This window comes from Pseudorca crassidens (genome assembly GCF_039906515.1).
Source record: "Pseudorca crassidens isolate mPseCra1 chromosome 1 unlocalized genomic scaffold, mPseCra1.hap1 SUPER_1_unloc_3, whole genome shotgun sequence".
NCBI lineage: Eukaryota > Metazoa > Chordata > Mammalia > Artiodactyla > Delphinidae > Pseudorca > Pseudorca crassidens.
In genome coordinates, this window is record NW_027135940.1 from 1,937,234 (window position 1) to 1,956,144 (window position 18,911).

Sequence of the window (18,911 nt, forward strand, 5' to 3'; positions counted from 1 at the left end):
AAGTTTACATTCCGTGTATTAGTGATATCTTATGATGTTTCTTTTTCTGTGTGACTTATTTCACTTAGAATCATCGTACCTGAATCCACTCATTATGCTGCTACTGGCCTGATGACATAGATTTCATTGCTGAGTGGTATTGCATTGTACGTAAGTACCACAACTTCTTTATCCATTTTTCGCTTTCTGCAATATTGAACTTGTACCGTAAATGAGGTTCTTGTAAACAGAGCCGTCCCAATTTTTGGGGTGGCTGTGTCTTTTTGATTTTAATTTCCCTAATCTATAGGACCATAAGTGGAAGGGCCCTAGGCTCTGTTGCTTTGTTTTTTAGATGTTTCAGGAAACACCATACACTTCTGCAGAGTGGCTGTTGGCAATTTACATCCCACCCATCAGCATAAGAAGGCTCCCAGTTCTCCATGGCCTGTCCTGCCTTTCTGGATTTTACAATTTTTTCAGATGGCCCTTTTGACCGGGGGGCAGTGAGACTTCATTGTAGTGCAGATTTCCTTTGCAAGCTTGCTTCGTTGGCCAAAAAGGGCGTATGCGTTTTTTCCTGAATATATTCAGGAATATATTTAGGAAAAAACGCATACGCCCTTTTTGGCCAAGTGCATCATTGTGGACGTTCTGCCTCTTTTCCTATGCTTTACATGCAATTCCAGTCTACCTCCTGAAATCGGTTTCCTGCAATTCTGCCCCGCTTTCAAGTCCTCTTGGCAGCCTTACTTCAATATATTTTTGGACGATAGCTGTCATTTATAACTCTGAAGGATTGTGAATTACAGTGCCCCTGAGCTCCTTTTTTCAACTGGCTTTCTTGTGAGCTGGCCGCAACACCGCAGGATTGCTTCAGGCCCTAGTGTGGTTCCGGCATGGCTCGCTGAGCCTTTGGTTAATTCCTCTTCCTGGTGGGAAATGAGAGTTAAATTTGCCCGTTCAGACACCTCCAGCTAGTCTCTCATTGGTTCTCCCTATTCCCGTTCATTTTCCGCAGAAATTGCACACTGGGCCAAACAGGAGGTTAAAGGCGCTGACTCTCCAAGTGGGGAGAGTGTTAGTAAAGCGTCTGGAATGTTGCACCCGAGTACCAGGGGACGAAAACTGAGACACATTTGAACACGTTTCCCGATCACATGGTGGATCATACTCTGGGTTCCACATGCATGTTTTAGCTGAAGGAAGAATCCCTTAAACCTGGAGAGTTGAGAACCATGGAATGGGTACCATGCAATATGACTTCAAAGGGTCTGCATTTGCTCACCGAACCTCACCAATCCCATCACTGCTGCGTTTATGCCGCTGTACACACGCTGGATTCTCTTTCGGAGACATATAAATCCATAGGTTTTAAGATTCTTACTAGTCAGGTATATTCTTAGGCGTTTAATATGGGGTGTTGAGTCCACTTCGTTGAGCAAGCAGTAGCTCTTGTCTATTACATATTTGACTTATGGAAAGGTATCTATGCTAATTTCAATCTCTGGTTTTATGCAGCACCCCAACTCACCTTTCCCCTTAAGCAAGCATAAGTTGGTTTTCTACATTTGAGACCCTATTCTGTTTTGTAATACAGTTCCTGTGTAGCCAAGTTTACATTCCGTGTATTAGTGATACCTTATGATGTTTCTTTTTCTGTGTGACTTATTTTACTTAGAATCATCGTACCTGAATCCATTCATTATGCTGCTACTGGCCTGATGACATAGATTTCATTGCTGAGTGATATTGAATTGTACGTAAGTACCACAACTTCTTTATCCATTTTTCGCTTTCTGCGATATTGAACTTGTACTGTAAATGAGGTTCTTGTAAACAGAGCCGTCCCAAACTTTGGGATGGCTGTGTCTTTTTGATTTTAATTTCCCTAATCTATAGGACCATAAGTGGAAGTGCCCTAGGCTCTGTTGTTTTGTTTTTTAGATGTTTCAGGAAACACCATACACTTCTCCAGAGTGGCTGTTGGCAATTTACATCCCGCCCATTAGTATAACAAGGCTCCCAGTTCTCCATGGCCTGTCCTGCTTTTCTGGATTTTACACTTTTTTCAGATGGCCCTTTTGACCGGGGGGCAGTGAGACTTCATTGTAGTGCAGATTTCCTTTGCAAGCTTGCTTGGGTGGCCAAAAAGGGCGTATGCGATTTTTCCTGAATATATTCAGGAAAAAACGCATACGCCCTTTTTGGCCAAGTGCATCATTGTGGACGTTCTGCCTCTTTTCCTATGCTTTACATCCAATTCCAGTCTACCTCCTGAAATCGGTTTCCTGCAATTCTGCCCCGCTTTCAAGTCCTCTTGGCAGCCTTACTTCAATATATTTTTGGACGATAGCTGTCATTTATAACTCTGCAGGTTTGTGAATTACAGTGCCCCTGAGCTCCTTTCTTCAACTCGCTTTCTTGTGAGCTGGCCACAACACCGCAGGATTGCTTCAGGCCTAGTGTGGTTCCGGCATGGCTCGCTGAGCCTTTGGTTAATTCCTCTTCCTGGTGGGAAATGAGAGTTAAATTTGCCCGTCCAGACACCTCCAGCTAGTCTCTCATTGGTTCTCCCTATTCCTGTTCATTTTCCGCAGAAATTGCAAACTGGGCCAAATAGGAGGTTAAAGGCACTTACTCTCCAAGTGGGGAGAGTGTTAGTAAAGCGTCTGGAATGTTGCACCCGAGTACCAGGGGACGAAAACTGAGACACATTTGAACACGTTTCCCGATCACACGGTGGATCATACTCTGGGTTCCACATGCATGTTTTAGCTGAAGGAAGAATCCCTTAAACCTGGAGAGTTGAGACCCATGGAATGGGTACCATGCAATATGACTTCAAAGGGTCTGCATTTGCTCACCGAACCTCACCAATCCTATCACTGCTGCGTTTATGCCACTGTACACATGCTGGATTCTCTTTCGGAGACATATAAATCCATAGGTTTTAAGATTCTTACTAGTCAGGTATATTCTTAGGCGTTTAATATGGGGTGTTGAGTCCACTTCGTTGAGCAAGCAGTAGCTCTTGTCTATTACATATTTGGCTTATGGAAATGTATCTGTGCTAATTTCAATCTCTGGTTTTATGCAGCACCCCAACTCACCTTTCCCCTTAAGCAAGCATAAGTTGGTTTTCTACATTTGAGACCCTATTCTGTTTTGTAATTCAGTTCCTGTGTAGCCAAGTTTACATTCCGTGTATTAGTGATACCTTATGATGTTTCTTTTTCTGTGTGACTTATTTCACTTAGAATCATCGTACCTGAATCCACTCATTATGCTGCTACTGGCCTGATGACATAGATTTCATTGCTGAGTGATATTGCATTGTACGTAAGTACCACAACTTCTTTATCCATTTTTCGCTTTCTGCGATATTGAACTTGTACCGTAAACGAGGTTCTTGTAAACAGAGCCTTCCCGAATTTTGGGGTGGCTGTGTCTTTTTGATTTTAATTTCCCTAAGCTATAGGACCATAAGTGGAAGTGCCCTAGGCTCTGTTGCTTTGTTTTTTAGATATTTCAGGAAACACCATACACTTCTCCAGAGTGGCTGTTTGCAATTTACATCCCACCCATCAGCATAAGAAGGGTCCCAGTTCTCCATGGCCTGTCCTGCCTTTCTGGATTATACACTTTTTTCAGATGGCCCTTTTGACCGGGGGACAGTGAGACTTCATTTTATTGCAGATTTCCTTTGCAAGCTTGCTTGGTTGGCCAAAAAGGGCGTATGCGTTTTTTCCTGAATATATTCAGGAAAAAACGCATACGCCCTTTTTGGCCAAGTGCATCATTGTGGACGTTCTGCCTCTTTTCCTATGCTTTTCATGCAATTCCAGTCTACCTCCTCAAATCGGTTTCCTGCAATTCTGCCCCGCTTTCAAGTCCTCTTGGCAGCCTTACTTCAATATATTTTTGGATGATAGCTGTCATTTATAACTCTGCAGGTTTGTGAATTACAGTGCCCCTGAGCTTCTTTCTTCAACTCGCTTTCTTGTGAGCTGGCAGCAACACCGCAGGATTGCTTCAGGCCCTAGTGTAGTTTCGGCATGGCTCACTGAGCCTTTGGTTAATTCCTCTTCCTGGTGGGAAATGAGAGTTAAATTTGCCCGTCCAGACACCTCCAGCTAGTCTCTCATTGGTTCTCCCTATTCCTGTTCATTTTCCGCAGAAATTGCAAACTGGGCCAAACAGGAGGTTAAAGGCACTGACTCTCCAAGTGGGGAGAGTGTTAGTAAAGCATCTGGAATGTTGCACCCGAGTACCAGGGGACGAAAACTGATACACATTTGAACACGTTTCCCGATCACACGGTGGATCATACTCTGAGTTCCACATGCATGTTTTAGCTGAAGGAAGAATCCCTTAAACCTGGAGAGTTGAGACCCATGGAATGGGTACCATGCAATATGACTTCAAAGGGTCTGCATTTGCTCACCGAACCTCACCAATCCTATCACTGCTGCGTTTATGCCACTGTACACATGCTGGATTCTCTTTCGGAGACATATAAATCCATAGGTTTTAAGATTCTTACTAGTCAGGTATATTCTTAGGCGTTTAATATGGGGTGTTGAGTCCACTCGTTGAGCAAGCAGTAGCTCTTGTCTATTACATATTTGGCTTATGGAAATGTATCTGTGCTAATTTCAATCTCTGGTTTTATGCAGCACCCCAACTCACCTTTCCCCTTAAGCAAGCATAAGTTGGTTTTCTACATTTGAGACCCTATTCTGTTTTGTAATTCAGTTCCTGTGTAGCCAAGTTTACATTCCGTGTATTAGTGATACCTTATGATGTTTCTTTTTCTGTGTGACTTATTTCACTTAGAATCATCGTACCTGAATCCACTCATTATGCTGCTACTGGCCTGATGACATAGATTTCATTGCTGAGTGATATTGCATTGTACGTAAGTACCACAACTTCTTTATCCATTTTTCGCTTTCTGCGATATTGAACTTGTACCGTAAACGAGGTTCTTGTAAACAGAGCCGTCCCGAACTTTGGGGTGACTGTGTCTTTTTGATTTTAATTTCCCTAAGCTATAGGACCATAAGTGGAAGTGCCCTAGGCTCTGTTGCTTTGTTTTTTAGATGTTTCAGGAAACACCATACACTTCTCCAGAGTGGCTGTTGGCAATTTACATCCCGCCCATCAGCATAACTAGTCTCCCAGTTCTCCATGGCCTGTCCTGCTTTTCTGGATTTTACACATTTTTCAGATGGCCCTTTTGACCGTGGGGGCAGGGAGACTTCATTGTAGTGCAGATTTCCTTTGCAAGCTTGTTTGGTTGGCCAAAAAGTGCGTATGCGTTTTTTCCTGAATATATTCAGGAAAAAACGCATACGCCCTTTTTGGCCAAGTGCATCATTGTGGACGTTCTGCCTCTTTTCCTATGCTTTACATCCAATTCCAGTCTACCTCCTGAAATCTGTTTCCTGCAATTCTGCCCCGCTTTCAAGTCCTCTTGGCAGCCTTACTTCAATATATTTTTGGATGATAGCTTTCATTTATAACTCTGAAGCTATGTGAATTACAGTGCCCCTGAGCTCCTTTTTTCAACTGGCTTTCTTGTGAGCTGGCCGCAACACCGCAGGATTGCTTCAGGCCCTAGTGTGGTTCCGGCACGGCTCGCTGAGCCTTTGGTTAATTCCTCTTTCTGGTGGGAAATGAGAGTTAAATTTGCCCGTCCAGACACCTCCAGCTAGTCTGTCATTGGTTCTCCCTATTCCTGTTCATTTTCCGCAGAAATTGCAAACTGGGCCAAACAGGAGTTTAAAGGCACTGACTCTCCAAGTGGGGAGAGTGTTAGTAAAGCATCTGGAATGTTGCACCCGAGTACCAGGGGACGAAAACTGAGACACATTTGAACACGTTTCCCGATCACACGGTGGATCATACTCTGGGTTCCACATGCATGTTTTAGCTGAAGGAAGAATCCCTTAAACCTGGAGAGTTGAGAACCATGGAATGGGTACCATGCAATATGACTTCAAAGGGTCTGCATTTGCTCACCGAACCTCACCAATCCTATCACTGCTGCGTTTATGCCGCTGTACACACGCTGGATTCTCTTTCGTAGACATATCAATCCATAGGTTTTAAGATTCTTACTAGTCAGGTATATTCTTAGGCGTTTAATATGGGGTGTTGAGTCCACTTCGTTGAGCAAGCAGTAGCTCTTTTCTATTACATATTTGGCTTATGGAAATGTATCTGTGCTAATTTCAATCTCTGGTTTTATGCAGCACCCCAACTCACCTTTCCCCTTAAGCAAGCATAAGTTGGTTTTCTACATTTGAGACCCTATTCTGTTTTGTAATTCAGTTCCTGTGTAGGCAAGTTTACATTCCGTGTATTAGTGATATCTTATGATGTTTCTATTTCTGTGTGACTTATTTCACTTAGAATCATCGTACCTGAATCCACTCATTATGCTGCTACTGGCCTGATGACATAGATTTCATTGCTGAGTGGTATTGCATTGTACGTTAGTACCACAACTTCTTTATCCATTATTCCCTTTCTGCAATATTGAACTAGTACCGTAAATGAGGTTCTTGTAAACAGAGCCGTCCCAAACTTTGGGGTGGCTGTGTCTTTTTGATTTTAATTTCCCTAATCTATAGGACCATAAGTGGAAGTGCCCTAGGCTCTGTTGCTTTGTTTTTTAGATGTTTTAGGAAACACCATACACTTCTGCAGAGTGGCTGTTGGCAATTTACATCCCGCCCATCAGCATAAGAAGGCTCCCAGTTCTCCATGGCCTGTCCTGCCTTTCTGGATTTTACACTTTTTTCAGATGGCCCTTTTGACCGGGGGGCAGTGAGACTTCATTGTAGTGCAGATTTCCTTTGCAAGCTTGCTTGGTTGGCCAAAAAGGGCGTATGCGTTTTTTCCTGAATATATTCAGGAAAAAACGCATACGCCCTTTTTGGCCAAGTGCATCATTGTGGACGTTCTGCCTCTTTTCCTATGCTTTTCATGCAATTCCAGTCTACCTCCTCAAATCGGTTTCCTGCAATTCTGCCCCGCTTTCAAGTCCTCTTGGCAGCCTTACTTCAATATATTTTTGGATGATAGCTGTCATTTATAACTCTGCAGGTTTGTGAATTACAGTGCCCCTGAGCTTCTTTCTTCAACTCGCTTTCTTGTGAGCTGGCCGCAACACCGCAGGATTGCTTCAAGCCCTAGTGCAGTTTCGGCATGGCTCGCTTAGCCTTTGGTTAATTCCTCTTCCTGGTGGGAAATGAGAGTTAAATTTGCCCGTCCAGACACCTCCAGCTAGTCTGTCATTGGTTCTCCCTATTCCTGTTAATTTTCCACAGAAATTGCAAACTGCGCCAAACAGGAGGTTAAAGGCACTGACTCTCCAAGTAGGGAGAGTGTTAGTAAAGCGTCTGGAATGTTGCACCCGAGTACCAGGGGATGAAAACTGAGACACATATGAACACGTTTCCCGATCACACGGTGGATCATACTCTGGGTTCCACATGCATGTTTTAGCTGAAGGAAGAATCCCTTAAACCTGGAGAGTTGAGAACCATGGAATGGGTACCATGCAATATGACTTCAAAGGGTCTGCATTTGCTCACCGAACCTCACCAATCCTATCACTGCTGCGTTTATGCCGCTGTACACACGCTTGATTCTCTTTCGGAGACATATAAATCCATAGGTTTTAAGATTCTTACTAGTCAGGTATATTCTTAGGCGTTTAATATGGGGTGTTGAGTCCACTTCGTTGAGCAAGCAATAGCTCTTGTCTATTACATATTTGGCTTATGGAAAGGTATCTGTGCTAATTTCAATCTCTGGTTTTATGCAGCACCCCAACTCACCTTTCCCCTTAAGCAAGCATAAGTTGGTTTTCTACATTTGAGACCCTATTCTGTTTTGTAATTCAGTTCCTGTGTAGCCAAGTTTACATTCCGTGTATTAGTGATATCTTATGATGTTTCTTTTTCTGTGTGACATATTTCACTTAGAATCATCGTACCTGAATCCACTCATTATGCTGCTATGGGCCTGATGACAGAGATTTCATTGCTGAGTGATATTGCATTGTACGTTAGTACCACAACTTCTTTATCCATTTTTCGCTTTCTGCGATATTGAACTTGTACCGTAAACGAGATTCTTGTAAACAGAGCCATCCCAAACTTTGGGGTGGCTGTGTCTTTTTGATTTTAATTTCCCTAATCTATAGGACCATAAGTCGAAGTGCCCTAGGCTCTGTTGCTTTGTTTTTTAGATGTTTCAGGAAACACCATACACTTCTCCAGAGTGGCTGTTGGAAATTTACATCCCGCCCATCAGTCTAAGTAGGCTCCCAGTTCTCCATGGCCTGTCCTGCCTTTCTGGATTTTACACTTTTTTCAGATGGCCCTTTTGACCGGGGGGCAGTGAGACTTCATTGTAGTGCAGATTTCCTTTGCAAGCTTGCTTGGTTGGCCAAAAAGGGCGTATGCGTTTTTTCCTGAATATATTCAGGAAAAAACGCATACGTCCTTTTTGGCCAAGTGCATCATTGTGGACGTTCTGCCTCTTTTCCTATGCTTTACATGCAATTCCAGTCTACCTCCTGAAAACGGTTTCCTGCAATTCTGCCCCACTTTCAAGTCCTCTTGGCAGCCTTACTTCAATATATTTTTGGATGATAGCTGTCATTTGGAACTCTGAAGGTTTGTGAATTACAGTGCCCCTGAGCTACTTTCTTCAACTCGCTTTCTTGTGAGCTGGCCGCAACACCGTAGGATTGCTTCAGGCCCTAGCGTGGTTCCGGCACGGCTCGCTGAGCCTTTGTTTAATTCCTCTTTCTGGTGGGAAATGAGAGTTAAATTTGCCCGTCCAGACACCTCCAGCTAGTCTGTCATTGGTTCTCCCTATTCCTGTTCATTTTCCGCAGAAATTGCAAACTGGGCCAAACAGGAGGTTAAAGGCACTGACTCTCCAAGTGGGGAGAGGGTTAGTAAAGCATCTGGAATGTTGCACCCGAGTACCAGGGGACGAAAACTGAGACACATTTGAACACGTTTCCCGATCACACGGTGGATCATACTCTGGGTTCCACATGAATGTTTTAGCTGAAGGAAGAATCCCTTAAACCTGGAGAGTTGAGAACCATGGAATGGGTACCATGCAATATGACTTCAAAGGGTCTGCATTTGCTCACCGAACCTCACCAATCCTATCACTGCTGCGTTTATGCCGCTGTACACACGCTGGATTCTCTTTCAGAGACATATAAATCCATAGGTTTTAAGATTCTTACTAGTCAGGTATATTCTTAGGCGTTTAATATGGGGTGTTGAGTCCACTTCGTTGAGCAAGCAGTAGCTCTTGTCTATTACATATTTGGCTTATGGAAAGGTATCTGTGCTAATTTCCATCTCTGGTTTTATGCAGCACCCCAACTCACCTTTCCCCTTAAGCAAGCATAAGTTGGTTTTCTACATTTGAGACCCTATTCTGTTTTGTAATTCAGTTCCTGTGTAGACAAGTTTACATTCCGTGTATTAGTGATATCTTATGATGTTTCTATTTCTGTGTGACTTATTTCACTTAGAATCATCGTACCTGAATCCACTCATTATGCTGCTACTGGCCTGATGACATAGATTTCATTGCTGAGTGGTATTGCATTGTACGTTAGTACCACAACTTCTTTATCCATTTTTCCCTTTCTGCAATATTGAACTTGTACCGTAAACGAGATTCTTGTAAACAGAGCCATCCCAAACTTTGGGGTGGCTGTGTCTTTTTGATTTTAATTTCCCTAATCTATAGGACCGAAAATGGAAGTGCCCTAGGCTCTGTTGCTTTGTTTTTTAGATGTTTCAGGAAACACCATACACTTCTCCAGAGTGGCTGTTGGAAATTTACATCCCGCCCATCAGTCTAAGTAGGCTCCCAGTTCTCCATGGCCTGTCCTGCCTTTCTGGATTTTACACTTTTTTCAGATGGCCCTTTTGACCGGGGGGCAGTGAGACTTCATTGTAGTGCAGATTTCCTTTGCAAGCTTGCTTGGTTGGCCAAAAAGGGCGTATGCGTTTTTTCCTGAATATATTCAGGAAAAAACGCATACGTCCTTTTTGGCCAAGTGCATCATTGTGGACGTTCTGCCTCTTTTCCTATGCTTTACATGCAATTCCAGTCTACCTCCTGAAAACGGTTTCCTGCAATTCTGCCCCGCTTTCAAGTCCTCTTGGCAGCCTTACTTCAATATATTTTTGGACGATAGCTGTCATTTGGAACTCTGAAGGTTTGTGAATTACAGTGCCCCTGAGCCACTTTCTTCAACTCGCTTTCTTGTGAGCTGGCCGCAACACCGTAGGATTGCTTCAGGCCCTAGCGTGGTTCCGGCACGGCTCGCTGAGCCTTTGTTTAATTCCTCTTTCTGGTGGGAAATGAGAGTTAAATTTGCCCGTCCAGACACCTCCAGCTAGTCTGTCATTGGTTCTCCCTATTCCTGTTCATTTTCCGCAGAAATTGCAAACTGGGCCAAACAGGAGGTTAAAGGCACTGACTCTCCAAGTGGGGAGAGTGTTAGTAAAGCATCTGGAATGTTGCACCCGAGTACCAGGGGACGAAAACTGAGACACATTTGAACACGTTTCCCGATCACACGGTGGATCATACTCTGGGTTCCACATGAATGTTTTAGCTGAAGGAAGAATCCCTTAAACCTGGAGAGTTGAGAACCATGGAATGGGTACCATGCAATATGACTTCAAAGGGTCTGCATTTGCTCACCGAACCTCACCAATCCTATCACTGCTGCGTTTATGCCGCTGTACACACACTGGATTCTCTTTCAGAGACATATAAATCCATAGGTTTTAAGATTCTTACTAGTCAGGTATATTCTTAGGCGTTTAATATGGGGTGTTGAGTCCACTTCGTTGAGCAAGCAGTAGCTCTTGTCTATTACATATTTGGCTTATGGAAAGCTATCTGTGCTAATTTCAATCTCTGGTTTTATGCAGCACCCCAACTCACCTTTCCCCTTAAGCAAGCATAAGTTGGTTTTCTACATTTGAGACCCTATTCTGTTTTGTAATTCAGTTCCTGTGTAGACAAGTTTACGTTCCGTGTATTAGTGATATCTTATGATGTTTCTATTTCTGTGTGACTTATTTCATTTAGAATCATCGTACCTGAATCCACTCATTATGCTGCTACTGGCCTGATGACATAGATTTCATTGCTGAGTGGTATTGCATTGTACGTTAGTACCACAACTTCTTTATCCATTTTTCCCTTTCTGCAATATTGAACTTGTACCGTAAATGAGGTTCTTGTAAACAGAGCCGTCCCAAACTTTGGGGTGGCTGTGTCTTTTTGATTTTAATTTCCCTAATCTATAGGACCATAAGTGGAAGTGCCCTAGGCTCTGTTGCTTTGTTTTTTAGATGTTTTAGGAAACATCATACACTTCTCCAGAGTGGCTGTTGGCAATTTACATCCCGCCCATCAGCATAAGAAGGCTCCCAGTTCTCCATGGCCTGTCCTGCCTTTCTGGATTTTACACTTTTTTCAGATGGCCCTTTTGACCGGGGGGCAGTGAGACTTCATTGTAGTGCAGATTTCCTTTGCAAGCTTGCTTGGTTGGCCAAAAAGGGCGTATGCGTTTTTTCCTGAATATATTCAGGAAAAAACGCATACGCCCTTTTTGGCCAAGTGCATCATTGTGGACGTTCTGCCTCTTTTCCTATGCTTTTCATGCAATTCCAGTCTACCTCCTCAAATCGGTTTCCTGCAATTCTGCCCCGCTTTCAAGTCCTCTTGGCAGCCTTACTTCAATATATTTTTGGATGATAGCTGTCATTTATAACTCTGCAGGTTTGTGAATTACAGTGCCCCTGAGCTTCTTTCTTCAACTCGCTTTCTTGTGAGCTGGCCGCAACACCGCAGGATTGCTTCAAGCCCTAGTGCAGTTTCGGCATGGCTCGCTTAGCCTTTGGTTAATTCCTCTTCCTGGTGGGAAATGAGAGTTAAATTTGCCCGTCCAGACACCTCCAGCTAGTCTGTCATTGGTTCTCCCTATTCCTGTTAATTTTCCACAGAAATTGCAAACTGCGCCAAACAGGAGGTTAAAGGCACTGACTCTCCAAGTAGGGAGAGTGTTAGTAAAGCGTCTGGAATGTTGCACCCGAGTACCAGGGGACGAAAACTGAGACACATATGAACACGTTTCCCGATCACACGTTGGATCATACTCTGGGTTCCACATGCATGTTTTAGCTGAAGGAAGAATCCCTTACCTGGAGAGTTGAGAACCATGGAATGGGTACCATGCAATATGACTTCAAAGGGTCTGCATTTGCTCACCGAACCTCACCAATCCTATCACTGCTGCGTTTATGCCGCTGTACACATGCTTGATTCTCTTTCGGAGACATATAAATCCATAGGCTTTAAGATTCTTACTAGTCAGGTATATTCTTAGGCGTTTAATATGGGGTGTTGAGTCCACTTCGTTGAGCAAGCAGTAGCTCTTGTCTATTACATATTTGACTTATGGAAATATATCTGTGCTAATTTCAATCTCTGGTTTTATGCAGCACCCCAACTCACCTTTCCCCTTAAGCAAGCATAAGTTGGTTTTCTACATTTGAGACCCTATTCTGTTTTGTAATTCAGTTCCTGTGTAGCCAAGTTTACATTCCGTGTATTAGTGATACCTTATGATGTTTCTTTTTCTGTGTGACTTATTTTACTTAGAATCATCGTACCTGAATCCACTCATTATGCTGCTACTGGCCTGATGACATAGATTTCATTGCTGAGTGATATTGCATTGTACGTAAGTACCACAACTTCTTTATCCATTTTTCGCTTTCTGCGATATTGAACTTGTACCGTAAACGAGGTTCTTGTAAACAGAGCTGTCCCAAACTTTGGGGTGGCTGTGTCTTTTTGATTTTAATTTCCCTAATCTATAGGACCATAAGTGGAAGTGCCCTAGGCTCTGTTGCTTTGTTTTTTAGATGTTTCAGGAAACACCATACACTTCTCCAGAGTGGCTGTTGGCAATTTACATCCCGCCCATCAGCATAACAAGGCTCCCAGTTCTCCATGGCCTGTCCTGCCTTTCTGGATTTTACACTTTTTTCAGATGGCCCTTTTGACCGGGGGGCAGTGAGACTTCATTGTAGTGCAGATTTCCTTTGCAAGCTTGCTTGGTTGGCCAAAAAGGGCGTATGCGATTTTTCCTGAATATATTCAGGAAAAAACGCATACGCCCTTTTTGGCCAAGTGCATCGTTGTGTACGTTCTGCCTCTTTTCCTATGCTTTACATCCAATTCCAGTCTACCTCCTGCAATCGGTTTCCTGCAATTCTGCCCCGCTTTCAAGTCCTCTTGGCAGCCTTACTTCAATATATTTTTGGACGATAGCTGTCATTTATAACTCTGAAGCTTTGTGAATTACACTGCCCCTGAGCTCCTTTTTTCAACTGGCTTTCTTGTGAGCTGGCCGCAACTCCGCAGGATTGCTTCAGGCCCTAGTGTGGTTCCGGCATGGCTCACTGAGCCTTTGGTTAATTCCTCTTCCTGGTGGGAAATGAGAGTTAAATTTGCCCGTCCAGACTCCTCCAGCTAGTCTCTCATTGGTTCTCCCTATTCATGTTCATTTTCCGCAGAAATTGCACACTGGGCCAAACAGGAGGATAAAGGCGCTGACTCTCCAAGTGGGGAGAGTGTTAGTAAAGCGTCTGGAATGTTGCACCCGAGTACCAGGCGACGAAAACTGAGACACATTTGAACACGTTTCCCGATCACATGGTGGATCATACTCTGGGTTCCACATGCATGTTTTAGCTGAAGGAAGAATCCCTTAAACCTGGAGAGTTGAGAACCATGGAATGGGTACCATGCAATATGACTTCAAAGGGTCTGCATTTGCTCACCAAACCTCACCAATCCTATCACTGCTGCGTTTATGCCGCTGTACACACGCTGGATTCTCTTTCGGAGACATATAAATCCATAGGTTTTAAGATTCTTACTAGTCAGGTATATTCTTAGGCGTTTAATATGGGGTGTTGAGTCCACTTCATTGAGCAAGCAGTAGCTCTTGTCTATTACATATTTGGCTTATGGAAAGGTATCTGTGCTAATTTCAATCTCTGGTTTTATGCAGCACCCCAACTCACCTTTCCCCTTAAGCAAGCATAAGTTGGTTTTCTACATTTGAGACCCTATTCTGTTTTGTAATTCAGTTCCTGTGTAGCCAAGTTTACATTCCGTGTATTAGTGATACCTTATGATGTTTCTTTTTCTGTGTGACTTATTTCACTTAGAATCATCGTACCTGAATCCACTCATTATGCTGCTACTGGCCTGATGACATAGATTTCATTGCTGAGTGATATTGCATTGTACGTAAGTACCACAACTTCTTTATCCATTTTTCGCTTTCTGCGATATTGAACTTGTACCGTAAACGAGGTTCTTGTAAACAGAGCCATCCCAAACTTTGTGGTGGCTGTGTCTTTTTGATTTTAATTTCCCTAATCTATAGGACCAAAAATGAAGTGCCCTAGGCTCTGTTGCTTTGTTTTTCAGATGTTTCAGGAAACACCATACACTTCTCCAGAGTGGCTGTTGGCAATTTACATCCCGCCCATCAGCCTAAGTAGGCTCCCAGTTCTCCATGGCCTGTCCTGCCTTTCTGGATTTTACACTTTTTTCAGATGGTCCTTTTGACCGGGGGGCAGTGAGACTTCATTGTAGTGCAGATTTCCTTTGCAAGCTTGCTTGGTTGGCCAAAAAGGGCGTATGCGTTTTTTCCTGAATATATTCAGGAAAAAACGCATACGCCCTTTTTGGCGAAGTGCATCATTGTGGACGTTCTGCCTCTTTTCCTATGCTTTACATGCAATTCCAGTCTACCTCCTGAAATCGGTTTCCTGCAATTCTGCCCCGCTTTTAAGTCCTCTTGGCAGCCTTACTTCAATATATTTTTGGACGATAGCTGTCATTTATAACTCTGAAGCTTTGTGAATTACAGTGCCCCTGAGTTCCTTTTTTCAACTGGCTTTCTTGTGAGCTGGCCGCAACACCGCAGGATTGCTTCAGGCCCTAGTGTGGTTCCGGCATGGCTCGCTGAGCCTTTGGTTAATTCCTCTTCCTGGTGGGAAATGAGAGTTAAATTTGCCCGTTCAGACACCTCCAGCTAGTCTGTCATTGGTTCTCCCTATTCCCGTTCATTTTCCGCAGAAATTGCACACTGGGCCAAACAGGAGGTTAAAGGCGCTGACTCTCCAAGTGGGGAGAGTGTTAGTAAAGCGTCTGGAATGTTGCACCCGAGTACCAGGGGACGAAAACTGAGACACATTTGAACACGTTTCCCGATCACATGGTGGATCATACTCTGGGTTCCACATGCATGTTTTAGCTGAAGGAAGAATCCCTTAAACCTGGAGAGTTGAGAACCATGGAATGGGTACCATGCAATATGACTTCAAAGGGTCTGCATTTGCTCACCGAACCTCACCAATCCCATCACTGCTGCGTTTATGCCGCTGTACACACACTGGATTCTCTTTCGGAGACATATAAATCCATAGGTTTTAAGATTCTTACTAGTCAGGTATATTCTTAGGCGTTTAATATGGGGTGTTGAGTCCACTTCGTTGAGCAAGCAGTAGCTCTTGTCTATTACATATTTGACTTATGGAAAGGTATCTATGCTAATTTCAATCTCTGGTTTTATGCAGCACCCCAACTCACCTTTCCCCTTAAGCAAGCATAAGTTGGTTTTCTACATTTGAGACCCTATTCTGTTTTGTAATTCAGTTCCTGTGTAGCCAAGTTTACATTCCGTGTATTAGTGATATCTTATGATGTTTCTTTTTCTGTGTGACATATTTCACTTAGAATCATCGTACCTGAATCCATTCATTATGCTGCTACTGGCCTGATGACATAGATTTCATTGCTGAGTGGTATTGCATTGTACGTAAGTACCACAACTTCTTTATCCATTTTTCGCTTTCTGCAATATTGAACTTGTACCGTAAATGAGGTTCTTGTAAACAGAGCCGTCCCAAACTTTGGGGTGGCTGTGTCTTTTTGATTTTAATTTCCCTAAGCTATAGGACCATAAGTGGAATTGCCCTAGGCTCTGTTGCTTTGTTTTTTAGATGTTTCAGGAAACACCATACACTTCTCCAGAGTGGCTGTTGGCAATTTACATCCCGCCCATCAGCATAACAAGGCTCCCAGTTCTCCATGGCCTGTCCTGCCTTTCTGGATTTTACACTTTTTTCAGATGGCCCTTTTGACCGGGGGGCAGTGAGACTTCATTGTAGTGCAGATTTCCTTTGCAAGCTTGCTTGGTTGGCCAAAAAGGGCGTATGCGTTTTTTCCTGAATATATTCAGGAAAAAACGCATACGCCCTTTTTGGCCAAGTGCATCATTGTGGACGTTCTGCCTCTTTTCCTATGCTTTTCATGCAATTCCAGTCTACCTCCTGAAATCGGTTTCCTGCAATTCTGCCCCGCTTTCAAGTCCTCTTGGCAGCCTTACTTCAATATATTTTTGGATGATAGCTGTCATTTATAACTCTGCAGGTTTGTGAATTACAGTGCCCCTGAGCTTCTTTCTTCAACTCGCTTTCTTGTGAGCTGGCCGCAACACCGCAGGATTGCTTCAAGCCCTAGTGTAGATTCGGCATGGCTCGCTGAGCCTTTGGTTAATTCCTCTTCCTGGTGGGAAATGAGAGTTAAATTTGCCCGTCCAGACACCTCCAGCTAGTCTGTCATTGGTTCTCCCTATTCCTGTTCATTTTCCACAGAAATTGCAAACTGGGCCAAACAGGAGGATAAAGGCACTGACTCTCCAAGTGGGGAGAGTGTTAGTAAAGCGTCTGGAATGTTGCACCCGAGTACCAGGGGACGAAAACTGAGACACATATGAACACGTTTCCGGATCACACGGTAGATCATACTCTGGGTTCCACATGCATGTTTTAGCTGAAGGAAGAATTCCTTACCTGGAGAGTTGAGACGCATGGAATGGGTACCATGCAATATGACTTCAAAGGGTCTGCATTTGCTCACCGAACCTCACCAATCCTATCACTGCTGCGTTTATGCCGCTGTACATACGCTTGATTCTCTTTCGGAGACATATAAATCCATACGCTTTAAGATTCTTACTAGTCAGGTATATTCTTAGGCGTTTAATATGGGGTGTTGAGTCCACTTCGTTGAGCAAGCAGTAGCTCTTGTCTATTACATATTTGGCTTATGGAAAGGTATCTGTGCTAATTTCAATCTCTGGTTTTATGCAGCACCCCAACTCACCTTTCCCCTTAAGCAAGCATAAGTTGGTTTTCTACATTTGAGACCCTATTCTGTTTTGTAATTCAGTTCCTGTGTAGGCAAGTTTACATTCCGTGTATTAGTGATATCTTATGATGTTTCTTTTTCTGTGTGACTTATTTCACTTAGAATCATCGTACCTGAATCCACTCATTATGCTGCTACTGGCCTGATGACATAGATTTCATTGCTGAGTGGTATTGCATTGTACGTAAGTACCACAACTTCTTTATCCATTTTTCGCTTTCTGCAATATTGAACTTGTACCGTAAATGAGGTTCTTGTAAACAGAGCCGTCACAAATTTTGGGGTGGCTGTGTATTTTTGATTTTAATTTCCCTAATCTATAGGACCATAAGTGGAAGGGCCCTAGGCTCTGTTGCTTTGTTTTTTAGATGTTTCAGGAAACACCATACACTTCTGCAGAGTGGCTGTTGGCAATTTACATCCCACCCATCAGCATAAGAAGGCTCCCAGTTCTCCATGGCCTGTCCTGCCTTTCTGGATTTTACAATTTCTTCAGATGGCCCTTTTGACCGGGGGGCAGTGAGACTTCATTGTAGTGCAGATTTCCTTTGCAAGCTTGCTTCGTTGGCCAAAAAGGGCGTATGCGTTTTTTCCTGAATATATTCAGGAATATATTTAGGAAAAAACGCATACGCCCTTTTTGGCCAAGTGCATCATTGTGGACGTTCTGCCTCTTTTCCTATGCTTTACATGCAATTCCAGTCTACCTCCTGAAATCGGTTTCCTGCAATTCTGCCCCGCTTTCAAGTCCTTTTGGCAGCCTTACTTCAATATATTTTTGGACGATAGCTGTCATTTATAACTCTGAAGGTTTGTGAATTACAGTGCCCCTCAGCTCCTTTTTTCAACTGGCTTTCTTGTGAGCTGGCCGCAACACCGCAGGATTGCTTCAGGCCCTAGTGTGGTTCCGGCATGGCTCGCTGAGCCTTTGGTTAATTCCTCTTCCTGGTGGGAAATGAGAGTTAAATTTGCCCGTTCAGACACCTCCAGCTAGTCTCTCATTGGTTCTCCCTATTCCCGTTCATTTTCCGCAGAAATTGCACACTGGGCCAAACAGGAGGTTAAAGGCGCTGACTCTCCAAGTGGGGAGAGTGTTAGTAAAGCGTCTGTAATGTTGCACCCGAGTACCAGGGGACGAAAACTGAGACACATTTGAACACGTTTCCCGATCACATGGTGGATCATACTCTGGGTTCCACATGCACGTTTTAGCTGAAGGAAGAATCCCTTAAACCTGGAGAGTTGAGAACCATGGAATGGGTACCATGCAATATGACTTCAAAGGGTCTGCATTTGCTCACCGAACCTCACCAATCCTATCACTGCTGCGTTTATGCCGCTGTACAGACACTGGATTCTCTTTCGGAGACATATAAATCCATAGGTTTTAAGATTCTTACTAGTCAGGTATATTCTTAGGCGTTTAATATGGGGTGTTGAGTCCACTTCGTTGAGCAAGCAGTAGCTCTTGTCTATTACATATTTGATTTATGGAAAGGTATCTATGCTAATTTCAATCTCTGGTTTTATGCAGCACCCCAACTCACCTTTCCCCTTAA

The 18,911-nt window shown here is 43.5% G+C and overlaps 1 long non-coding RNA gene across 6 annotated transcripts in view; it reads left to right on the forward strand.

Moving 5' to 3' along the window:
* LOC137217935 (uncharacterized) overlaps positions 1 to 18,201 on the forward strand; it is a 1,539,267-nt gene extending 1,521,066 nt beyond the window's left edge. For all 6 annotated transcript variants that reach the window (XR_010940334.1, XR_010940329.1, XR_010940330.1 and 3 more), the window contains exon 9: positions 18,163 to 18,201. This is a non-coding gene — a long non-coding RNA (uncharacterized lncRNA). The remainder of the gene's footprint in view (positions 1 to 18,162) is intronic.
* Positions 18,202 to 18,911: the final 710 nt, after the last annotated feature.